Below are 12,169 nucleotides of genomic sequence, written 5' to 3' on the forward strand. Positions count from 1 at the left end.
ACGACGTACTTTAACTGCTCCCTGTAGGGAGAAACAAGAAGCACGCTAGCCCCTGCACCTTGTAGGGAAAAAGCACCATCAAAATACATGAACCATTCTTGGGGTGATTCCTTACTGAGGAGAGCCGTTTCTGTCAGTTCTTCATCAGGGGTTGGCTTCCATTCTATAATATACTTTGCCAGCGCCCTGCTCTGAATAGTTGACGTGCTCTCAAACTTCAAACCAAAGCTGGATAGCTCCAAAGCCCACTCCACTATTCTGCCAGTAGCCTCAGGGTTTCGGAGTATCCTTTGCAACGGAAAACGAGTGACAACCGTAATCTCATGGGCTTGGAAGTAGTGGCGCAGTTTCCTTGAGGCCATGATGATGCCAAAGATCAACTTTTGCACGCCAGAATACCTTGATCTAGCCCCTTGTAACAAGGAGATGACGAAGTATACTGGGCGCTGCACCACTTTCTTCCTTGCCGCGTCCTTGGGGTTGCTCTTGTTGTCATGCTCACTGCTGTTCTGATCCTTTTCTGACTCTGTCGTGACTTGGCCATTTTCTGCCTCATCCACCTCTCACTGTGCTACCAAGGCCGCATTGAACACTTGGTTGGTTGCCACCAAGTAAAGCAATAACGGCTCCTGGGGTTTGGGCGCAACCAAGGTAGGCACAGATAATAGGTATGCCTTCAATTCTTGCAGAGCTACATCTTCTTCCGGGGTCCACTTCATAGGCCCTGCTTTCTTCAAAATTTTGAAGAACGGCAGGGCACGCTTGACAGACTTGGAAATGAATCTGGTTAGCACGACAACACATCCCGTCAAGCGCCTGGCATTCTTAACTGTCCTTGGCGCTTGGATCTACTCAATGGCCTTGATCTTGTCGGGGTCTGCTTCGATCCCCCGATGGGACACGAAGAATCCAAGTAGCTTGCCGGAGGGGACACTGAATACACATTTCTCTGGATTGAGCTTCAAGTTGATCTTAAGCAGATTAGCAAATGTCTCTTCCAAATCCTGGATAAGGGTGGCCTTATCCTTGATTTTGACCACAATATCATCCATATAGGCTTCTATATTTCTATGCAACTGTGGCTCAAAACCAATCTGGACTGCTCTTGCAAAAGTGGACCCGACAGTCTTTAATCCGAAAGGCATGCAGACAAAGCAGTACGTACCATAGGGAGTGATAAACGATGTCTTCACCTCATCTTCTTTGGACATGAAGATCTGGAGATATTCGGAGTATGCATCCAAGAAGGAGAGCAGATCGCAACCTGAAGTGGAATCCACGATCTGGTCGATGCGCGGCAAGGGGAATGGGTCCTTCGAGCAAGCCTTGTTGAGATATATTAAATCAATGCAGAGCCTCCATTTCCCATTCGCCTTCCAGACCACCACTGGATTAGCCAACCACGTAGGGTGTAGTACTCCTCTGACCAAACCAGCTGCCTCTAATTTCTTGATCTCTTCAGCAATGAACTACTGCCACTCCAAGGCCTGCTTCTGGACTTTTTGCTTGACGGGTCGGGCGTGTGGGCATACAGCAAGGTGGTGCTCGATTACCTCCCTGGGAACACCAGGGATATCAGATGGTTGCCAGGAAAACACATCAATATTCGCCCGCAGGAAGGCAACGTGCGCGCTTTCCTATTTGTCACCAAGGGTGGCGCTAACGGTGAAAGTACCATCAACGCCAGCCAGCCCTGTCGGGACCTTCTTCACTTGGGGTGCAACAACCTTGGATCTCTTACTGTTGGAACACTCTGGCACGTCATCAACGGGTGTCCTGCACTGATACGTCTCCAACGTATCTATAATTTTTGATTGTTCCATGCTATTATATTACCCCTTTTGGATGTTTATGGGCTTTATTTTACACATTTATATCATTTTTGGGACTAACCTACTAACCGCAGGCCCAGCCCGTATTGTTGTTTTTTTGCCTATTTCAGTATTTCGAAGAAAAGGAATATCAAACGGAGTCCAAACGGAATGAAACCTTCGGGAGCGTGATTTTTGGAACGAACGTGATCCAGAGGACTTGGAGTGCAAGCCAAGAAGCAGCGAGGCACCCACGAGATAGGAGGGCGCGCCCACCCCCTCTGGGCGCGCCCCCCTGTCTTGTGGGTCCCTTGGGTGGCCACCGATGTACTTCTTCCTCCTATATATACCTACGTACCCCGAAAACATCCAGGGAGCCAACGAAACACAATTTCCACCATCGTAACCTTCTGTATCCGTGAGATCCCATCTTGGAGCCTTCGCCGGCACTCTGCCGGAGGGGGAATCAACCACCGAGGGCTTCTACATAAACACCATAGCCCCTCCGATGAGTTGTGAGTAGTTTACCACAGACCTTCGGGTCCATAGTTATTAGCTAGATGGCTTCTTCTCTCTTTTTGGATCTCAATACAATGTTCTCCCCCTCTCTTGTGGAGATCTATTCGATGTAAACTCTTTTTGTGGTGTGTTTGTCGAGATCCGATGAATTGTGGGTTTATGATCAAATTTATCTATGAATAATATTTGAATCTTCTCTGAATTCTTTTATGTATGATTGAGTTATCTTTGCAAGTCTCTTCGAATTATCAGTTTGGTTTGGCCTACTAGATTGATCTTTATTGCCATGGGAGAAGTGCTTAGCTTTGGGTTCAATCTTGCGGTGTCCTTTCCCAGTGACAGCAGGGGAAACAAGGCACGTATTGTATTGTTGCCATCAAGGATAAAAAGATGGGGTTTATATCATATTGCTTGAGTTTATCTCTCTACATCATGTCATCTTTCTTAATGCGTTACTTTGTTCTTATGAACTTAATACTCTAGACGCAGGCAGGAGTCGGTCGATGTGTGGAGTAATAGTAGTAGATGAAGGTAGGAGTGGGTCTACTTGTCACAGATGTGATGCCTATATACATGATCATACCTAGATAGTCTCATAATTATTCGCTTTTCTATCAATTGCTCGATAGTAATTTGTTCACCCACCGTAATACTTATGCTATCTTGAGAGAAGCCACTAGTGAAACCTATGGCCCCCGGGTCTATTTTTTATCATATAAACTTTCAATCTACTTTTATTTGCATCTTTACTTTTTGCATCTATATTATAAAATACCAAAAATATATTTATCTTATCATACTATCTCTATCAGATCTCACTTTTGCAAGTGGCCGTGAAGGGATTGACAACCCCTTTATTGCGTTGGTTGCGAGTTATTTTTTTGTTTGTGTAGGTGCGTGGGACTTTTGAGGAGCCTCCTACTTGATTGATACCTTGGTTCTCAAAAACTGAGGGAAATAGTTACGCTACTATTGTTGCATCGCCCTTTCCTCTTCAAGGAAAACCAACGCAAGCTAAAGACGTAGCATGCACTCGGAGGGGCACGCTTCCCGGACTCCTTGCCAGAGGCCCTACAATCCTTCATCTTTCCTTTGCTTTCCTTGGAGGGAGGTGTTGCTTCCGCAGCCTCTGCCGCAACTGCATCCCTGTACATCTTGTCCACGCAGATAATTGCATCCTTCTCATCCGATGGGACAGTGATGACTCTGAGTGGCCCAGGCATCTTCAAAGTGTTATAAGCATAGTGAGATGCTGCCATGAACTTAGCCAGGGCCGGGCATCCCAGAATCCCATTGTATGGCCGGGGGAGATCAACCACATCGAACAAAATCTTCTTAGTCCGATAGTTCAGTTCTCCCCCAAATGTCACCGGCAACATAATCTTCCCCTTAGGATGGCTCCTGCCGGGATTGACTCCTTGAAACGTGCCGGTAACCTCTAGATCTTCTTCTCCTATTTGAAGCTTGTTGATGACTGCCGGGGAAATTAGATTCAACCCGGCTCCGCCATCCACTAACATCTTTGTGACCTTGAGGTTGCGAATTATCGGGGAGACCAACAATGGCAAACACCCTACCGCTACGGTGCAGCCAGGGTGGTCCTCCTCATCAAAGATGATGGGCATGCGGGACAACTTGAGCTACTTTTGGGCCTCTGGCGCTGGCTCCACTACATTGACTTCTCGTGCCCATCGCTTGAGTTGGCGATGAGAGGTGTGCAAAGATGCACCTCCATCAATGCATAGGGCGTCAGTGGCCTTCTGAAATTCTTGCTCATTGGTTTCCTCTTCATTCCCTCCATTACTCACATCATCACAGATTTCCTTCTCTTGGCCCGTGGTGGGTTTTCCTTGGTTCCAAAAGGGTTTGCCTGGGCGATTTGCCTCACCACCTTGGCCCTTACCGCCAGCAGCGTCCTGACCTTTCTCCTTATCATGCTTATCATACTATACCCTCTGTTTCTTGATGAGCTGCTCAACCTAGAAACACTCCTGAAGGTCGTGGTCTTTGGTCCGGTGGATCTTGCAGTATGGCCCATCACCTTTCCCGACTTTTTCCACGGCAGCGGCCTCCCGGCAGGCAGCACACGCGACAGCTTCCTTGCCGGGGGCCTCAGCCTTGGCCTTTTGCCGGTACTAGGTGTGCCCGAACCTTCTACTGTCATCACAGCCTTATCTCTTGGCTTGTTGCTGCGCTTCTTGCCCTTTCTCTGACTGGTTGATTCATTCTCATCCTCTGAATCAACATTGATGCAATCCTCCTCTCCGGGCATCTTCCTTCATTCTTCCATCTAAGAACACTTATCCACTAGTGTGTATAGCTCCTTGAGGGAGTCCTGGACTAGGGGGTGTCCGGACAGCCGGACTATCATCGTCCGCCGGACTCCAAGACTACGAAGATACAAGATTGAAGACTCCGTCCCGTGTCCGGATGGGACTTTCCTTGGCGTGGAAGGCAAGCTTGGCAATACGGATATGTAGATCTCCTACCATTGTAACCGACTCTGTGTAACCCTAGCCTCCTCCGGTGTCTATATAAACCGGAGGGCTTTAGTCCGTAGGACACAACATACATTACAACAATCATACCATAGGCTAGCTTTAGGGTTTAGCCTCCTTGATCTCGTGGTAGATCCACTCTTGTACTACCCATATCATCAATATTAATCAAGCAGGACGTAGGGTTTTACCTCCATCGAGAGGGCCCGAACCTGGGTAAAACATCGTGTCCCTCGTCTCCTGTTACCATCCGCCTAGACGCACAGTTTGGGACCCCCTACCCGAGATCCGCCGGTTTTGACACCGACATTGGTGCTTTCATTGAGAGTTCCTCTGTGTCGTCACCGATAGGCTCGATGACATCTTCTATCGACAACGCTGTCTAGGGTGAGACTTTTCTTCCCGGACAGATCTTCGTATTCGGCGGCTTCGCACTGCGGGCTAATTCACTTGGCCGTCTGGAGTAGATCGAAAGCTATGCCCCTGGCCGTCAGGTCAGGTCTGGAAGCCTAAACTTCACAGCCGACGCCCGCGGGGACTTGATCTTCGACGGGCTCGAGCCAAAGCCGAGCGCGCCGCACTGTTGCGATGGGCATGATCTAGCTCTGCCGCCGAACAGTGCCTTGGTGGCCGCACACAAATCCGCTTCGGCCCTTAGTCCGGAGCCGATCGCCCAGATCGAGGACTGGTGGATGGACGCCACCTCGGGGGCTTCAACTTCCACGACGATGGAGCCGAACACTAATCTTCTCCCTCGCGAAACTCGTGATTCCGAGGTGCCGGACCCCTTGCCGGACTCCGGACCTCCCACGCCCCTACCAATCGAATCGGATTGGGCGCCGGTTATGGAATTCACCGCCACGGACATCTTCCAACACTCGCCCTTTGGCGACATCCTAAATTCGCTAAAGCATCTCTCGCTATCAGGAGAGTCCTGGCCGGACTATGGCCAGGATGGTTGGGATACGGACGACGAAGAAATTCAGAGCCCACCCACCACCCACTTTGTAGCCACTGTCGACGACCTAACCGACATGCTAGACTACGACTCCGAAGACATCGACGCTATGGATGACGACGCCGGAGACGAACAGGAACCAGCACCTACAAGGCATTGGAAGACCACCTCGTCATACGACATATACATGGTGGACACCCCAAAAGATGGGGACGGCGAAGAAGCAGCGGAGGCAGATTCTCTAAAGAAGCAGCCCAAGCGCCGGCGTCCGCGGCGCCGCTCTAAATCCCGCCACAGCAAGAATGGAGATTCCGGCACAGGAGATAATAATACCCCAGAGAGTGCCGAAGATAATCCCCTCCAGCAAGACTCAGCGCAGGAGGATGCAGAAGCAAGCCCTCACGAGAGGGCGGCAGACGAAGAGGTCGAGGATTATAACTATACACCTCCCTCCGAAGACGAGGCAAGCCTCAACGATGACGAATTCGTCGTGCCTGAGGATCCCGTCGAACAAGAGCGTTTCAAACGCAGGCTCATCACCACGGCAAATAGCCTAAAGAAAAAGCAGCAATAGCTTCAAGCTGATCAGGATCTGCTGGCCGATCGATGGACCGAGGTCCTCGCGGCCGAAGAGTATAAACTCGAACGCCCCTCCAAAAGTTATCCAAGACGCAAGCTGCTCCCCCGATTAGAGGAGGAAGCATACATACCTCCATCACCAGCGCACGATACGGCTGACCGACCACCCCGTGGTCGTGACAGAGAGGCATCCAGGCCCCCAACCAAGACCGTACCCCGGCATCGCTCCAAAAGTACGAAGCCAAGAGGGAACGTGCCGGACTTGCGAGATATATTGGAGGACAAAGCAAGGCAATCCAGATCCATCTACGGATCACGTGGGCGCCCCATGACCCATGACGAATACCGTCGTGCCGGATACAATAACCCCGGCCGGGCCGAACACAGCAGACAACGCTCTCTCGAGCTGCGTCGTGATATTGCTCAATACAGAGGCGCCGCACACCCGCTATGCTTCACTGATGAAGTAATGGATCATCAAATCCCTGAAGGGTTTAAACCCATAAACATTGAATCCTACGATGGCACAACAGACCCCGCGGTTTGGATTGAAGATTATCTTCTCCACATCCATATGGCCCGCGGCGACGATCTCCATGCCATCAAGTATCTCCCACTCAAGCTTAAAGGACCAGCTCGGCATTGGCTCAACAGCTTGCCCGCAGAGTCAATTGGGTGTTGGGAAGACCTGGAAGCCGCATTCCTCGACAACTTCCAGGGCACGTATGTGCGACCACCAGACGCCGATGACCTAAGCCACATCATTCAGCAGCCAGACGAATCGGCCAGACAATTCTAGACACGGTTCTTGACAAAGAAAAACCAAATCGTCGACTGTCCAGATGCAGAGGCCCTTGCAGCCTTCAAACATAACATCCGCGACGAGTGGCTAGCCCGGCACCTGGGACAGGAAAAGCCGAAATCCATGGCAGCCCTCACATCATTAATGACCCGCTTTTGCGCGGGAGAGGATAGCTGGCTAGCTCGCAGCAACAATCTCCGTAAAAATTCTGGCAGTCCGGATACTAAGGACAACAACGGCATGTCACGTCGAAACAAAAACAAACGCCGCATTAACGACAACGATAAGGAGGATACGGCAGTCAACGCCGGATTCCGAGGCTCTAAACCCGGTCAGCGGAAGAAGCCATTCAAAAGAACCACTCCAGGTCCGTCCAACTTGGACCGAATACTCGACCGCTTATGCCAGATACATGGCACCCCCGAAAAGCCAGCCAATCACACCAACAGATATTGCTGGGTGTTCAAGCAGGCAGGCAAGTTAATTGCCGAAAACAATGACAAGGGGCTAAACAGCGACGACGAGGAGGAGACCCGACCGCCGAACAATAGAGGACAGAAGGGCTTCCCCGCACAAGTGCGGACGGTGAACATGATTTATGCAACCCATATACCCAAGAGGGAGAGGAAGCGCGCACTAAGGGACGTCTATGCGATGGAGCCAGTCGCCCCGAAGTTCAATCCATGGTCCTCTTGTCCGATCACTTTCGATCGAAGAGACCATCCGACCAGCATACGCCATGGCGGATTCGCCGCATTGGTTCTAGACCCAATCGTCGATGGATTTCACCTCACGAGAGTCCTGATGGACGGCGGTAGTAGCCTGAACCTGCTTTATCAGGATACAGTGCGCAAGATGGGCATAGACCCCTCAAGGATTAAACCTACAAAGACAACCTTTAAAGGTGTCATACCAGGTGTGGAAGCCAATTGTACGAGCTCAGTCACATTGGAAGTGGTCTTCGGATCCCCGGATAATTTCCGGAGCGAAGAGTTAATCTTCGGCATAGTCCCATTTCGCAGCGGCTACCACGCTCTGCTTGGATGAACCGCGTTTGCAAAGTTCAACGCGGTGCCGCATTATGCATACCTAAAGCTGAAGATGCCAGGCCCTCGGGGAGTCATCACGGTCAACGGAAATACGGAACGCTCCCTCCGAACGGAGGAACATACAGCGGCTCTCGCAGCAGAAGTACAGAGCAGCCTTCTAAGGCAATTTTCGAGTCCGGCTGTTAAACGGCCGGATACAGCAAAACGCGCCCGAAGGAATACCAACGGAGACTACCTGGCACGATTAGAGCACGCGTAGCAATGCGGCCCTAACCCCCGCCCTCGCATGATTGCAAGAACAACCCTCCGCGTACATCATTACGCTTTGGAGATACCATGGGCGCAGGGGAAGGGGCACGATCACAATGGACCCAAAGTGCGGCTCGACCACACCAGGGGCTCGCAAGTGTGCCTCCCTTTTTTATTATTATTTTCCTTCTTTGTGTACACAGGACTCCGTTAACCAAAGGCCCTGTCCGGCGGTGAACCTGCCGAACTCATGATGCAACAGCCAGGGAAGAAAGAAGGCTACGACGAACACTCAGGTGGTCTCAATTACGAGCATTAAATTCGATTACATACACCAGGTCCGCAGCTCATCCCTGGAGGGGGACCTGTTTAATTAGTCCAAATCCCTTGCTTAGCGCACTATTTGTATCAGTCCGCACTCATAGCAGACCTTCTTTAAATAAATAATGCAGCACTTTTCGACGGCAATTGCATTACTTTTTATATATATATGTTCATTACATGACATCTTGCACCCGTATATTTTGGTACGGTAATACACAAGGGGCTTATGTTCCCCACATTATGGTGTGATAAGTCCGAACACTTTCATAAGTGCGGCACCCCGAACTTATAGCATTATATGAATCGGCTCCGAATCATGTCTTGGGTCAATAGTTGGGTTTGCCCGGCTCCCACGTTTTGGTGCCTTACGTTCCGTTCTGTCGGCTAAGGTGGCACTGGGAGAACCACTGCGATTGCGCCCCGGTTGAGCCGGGCGAGCGCCTTAGTGGAGAAAGCTAAAACTGACCGGCATGATAAGGCGAGAGACTGGTCGCTGTTCGAGAGGTCCTTTTGAGTCCTTAAAGACTCACGCCGCTTCGAGCGAAGTTCCGGATAAATGTCCGACGAAGGCGTGGATAGCGCCCCGGATTCGGTCTTCCGAATACCAGGGGCTTCGCCGAAATTTAAAATTATAGAATTCTATGGCTAAGTGAGAGTGTTCAAGCATTATAAGTCCGGTTGCCTTGTTCGTTGTGTTGAGCGCCTCCCTAGATGGCCCCAAAAATGGGAACAAGAGTGCTCAAGTTTATCCCGAACACCCCAGCACTCGTGGCTCGGGGGCTGAAGCCAATGACTTGCCATCTCTCAGATTTTATAAACGGCCGCACAGAAGGTGATATTTTAAATTAAACAAGCGTTGCTTAACGCGCACATGAACAAATTTTTCAGCGCACAGGATAATACATATCAAGTTTACTCAAAGATTACATTTCTGGGGCATTCATCCGCAATATCGCGGGCTCCCTTCAGGACAGTTTTATAATACATCTCGGGCGTACGATACTCCTTGCCCGGTGGCGGCGGGTCAGTGAGAAGCTTCTCCGCATCCAGCCTGCCCCAGTGCACCTTTGTGCGGGCAAGGGCCCGACGAGCACCTTCAATACAGGCGGAGCGCTTGATGACCTCCACCCAGGGGCACGCATCCACCAGCCGCCGCACAAGGCCGAAGTAGCTCCCCGGCATGGCCTGTCCAGGCCACAGCCGGACTATAAGGCCCTTCATGGCCTCCCCAGCTACCTTGTGGAGTTCGACCAGCTGCTTCAGCTGGTCGCTTGGGGGCACCGGATGACCGGCCTCAGCGTACTCAGACCAGAAGACCTTCTCCGTCGAGCTCCCCTCCTCGCCATGATAGAATGCGGCGGCATCGGACACACTACACGACAGATCTGCAAACGCCCCTGGAGAGCTCCGAATGCGGGTAAGTGTAAGGTAGTTTACATTAACATGCTTGCTTTGCATGAAAAATGCCTTACCCGCCGCTATCTTCTTTACATCTTCAACCTCCTGAAGGGCCTTACGGGCCTCGGCCTTGGCGGACTTGGCACTTTCGAGAGCCGAGGCAAGCTCGGACTCTCGAGTCTTGGAGTCACGCTCCAATCTCTCATACTTCTCCATGAGAGCCTGGAGATCTTACCGTACTTCCGCCACCTGTGCCTCCTGCCTTTCTCGCTCGGCCCGTTCCGTGGCCGCACTGCATTCGGCCGCGGACACAGCCTCCTTCAGGGCTGCCACCTCATTTGTGGCCCCTGCAATACCCATATTATCCTTGTTAATTTTATTGCAACCAAAATCCTTTTCTGTAAGGTAACTATTCAAAGTGGTGTTACTCACCTTCTTTGTCCTCGAGCTGCTTCTTGGCATGGCCGAGCTCTTGCTCGGACCGCTCGAGATCCTGCTTCAACGCACCGACCTCCGCAGTCAGTGCGGCAGAGGTCAGCAGCGCAGCCTGCAAACCCATATTGACATATTTTAAGCAACCCTGCGTATATCTTATTAGATCCTCAGTCCGGCTTTTTCTTTCCGAACACCGAACTAAGCATCAGGGGCTACTGTCTATGCGGTATTACATTACATAACTTTAACTTCTTACCTCAAAGCCTGTTAGAAGGCTGCTGCAGGCATCGGTCAGCCCGCTCTTGGCGAGCTGAACCTTCTGAATCACCGCACTCATGATAGTGCGGTGTTCTTCCTCGATGGAAGCACCTTTAAGCGCCTCCAACAAGTTGTCCGGCGCCTCCGGTTGGACGGAGGCCGCCGGTGTCACGGTCTTGCCCTTCTTTCAAAGGGGCCGCCCGCCGGACTCTGGAACCACTGCAGGTTCCGATGTAGAGTCCGGCGCAAAGTCCGGGAGGCTGCCTTGCGACGCCTCCGGAGCCTCCTCCTGATGGGTCCCTCTCTGGGATCCCACCTCGGCGTTCTCGTCTGCACGGGGAGTGGAGGCAGTTGGACGTGAATCCACATCCGACGGGGCCAACGACCCGCTCGATGAAGCGGGGAGATCATCATCGGCCGGGCTGCGGACAGTATGCGGCATTAGAAGGACACTACGCGACACGAAAGAAATTGCATATCAGGGATCCGGATACTTACGATCTTGCCGGACGCCTGGCCCTTAAAGGCCACTCCTCCTCGCCAATGATGGTGTTGGCGAAACTGTCCGGGGGGATAGTTCTCCCCCTCTTGGACCCTTCGGCCTCCCTTGTTGGGGAAGCCGTCCTCTTCTTCTCTCCCTCCTCCGGGAGAGAGTCTTCTTCCTCCTCCTCATCTTCAGGGGAGGAGTCTGCCTCGTCGTCGGACGCCTGATTGCGGGAACACTTTCGAGTCCCCGCGGCCACCTTCTTGGCCTTCTTCTCCGGCACCACGTGCGGTGCCGGAACCAGCAGCCCTGCTAGACGGGCGTTCACTGGGTCTTCTGGCATGGGAGCCGGGCTGATGAGCTGCTCAGCCTTCTCCATCCATTCCTGTCAAAGGAAAAGAGAGGTTGAAACTCTCTTAGAATCAATTTGATTACCACAAGTGTCCCATAAAGGGGTTGAATCACTTACCTCGTCAGCCGGATGCTGCGAGCAAAATCCGCGATCTTCCGTCGCGGATGCGGGGGCTTCGGCGCCCTTAAACAGCACCCTCCAGGCACCTTCATATGTCGTATCGAAGAACCCGCTTAGAGCCTGGTGCTGTTCCGGATTGAACTCCCACAGATTGAATGCCCGTTCTTGGCATGGGAGAATCCGGCGGATGAGCATGACTTGGACCACGTCGACGAGCCTGAGCTTATTTCTCACCAGCTTCTGGATGCAGGCTCGGAGTCCCGTCAGCTCCTTCGGATTGCCCCACAGCAAGCCCTTCTCTTTCCAGGAGGTGAGCTGCGTGGGGATGCCAGA

This window comes from Triticum dicoccoides, chromosome 4B (assembly GCF_002162155.2).
Source record: "Triticum dicoccoides isolate Atlit2015 ecotype Zavitan chromosome 4B, WEW_v2.0, whole genome shotgun sequence".
NCBI lineage: Eukaryota > Viridiplantae > Streptophyta > Magnoliopsida > Poales > Poaceae > Triticum > Triticum dicoccoides.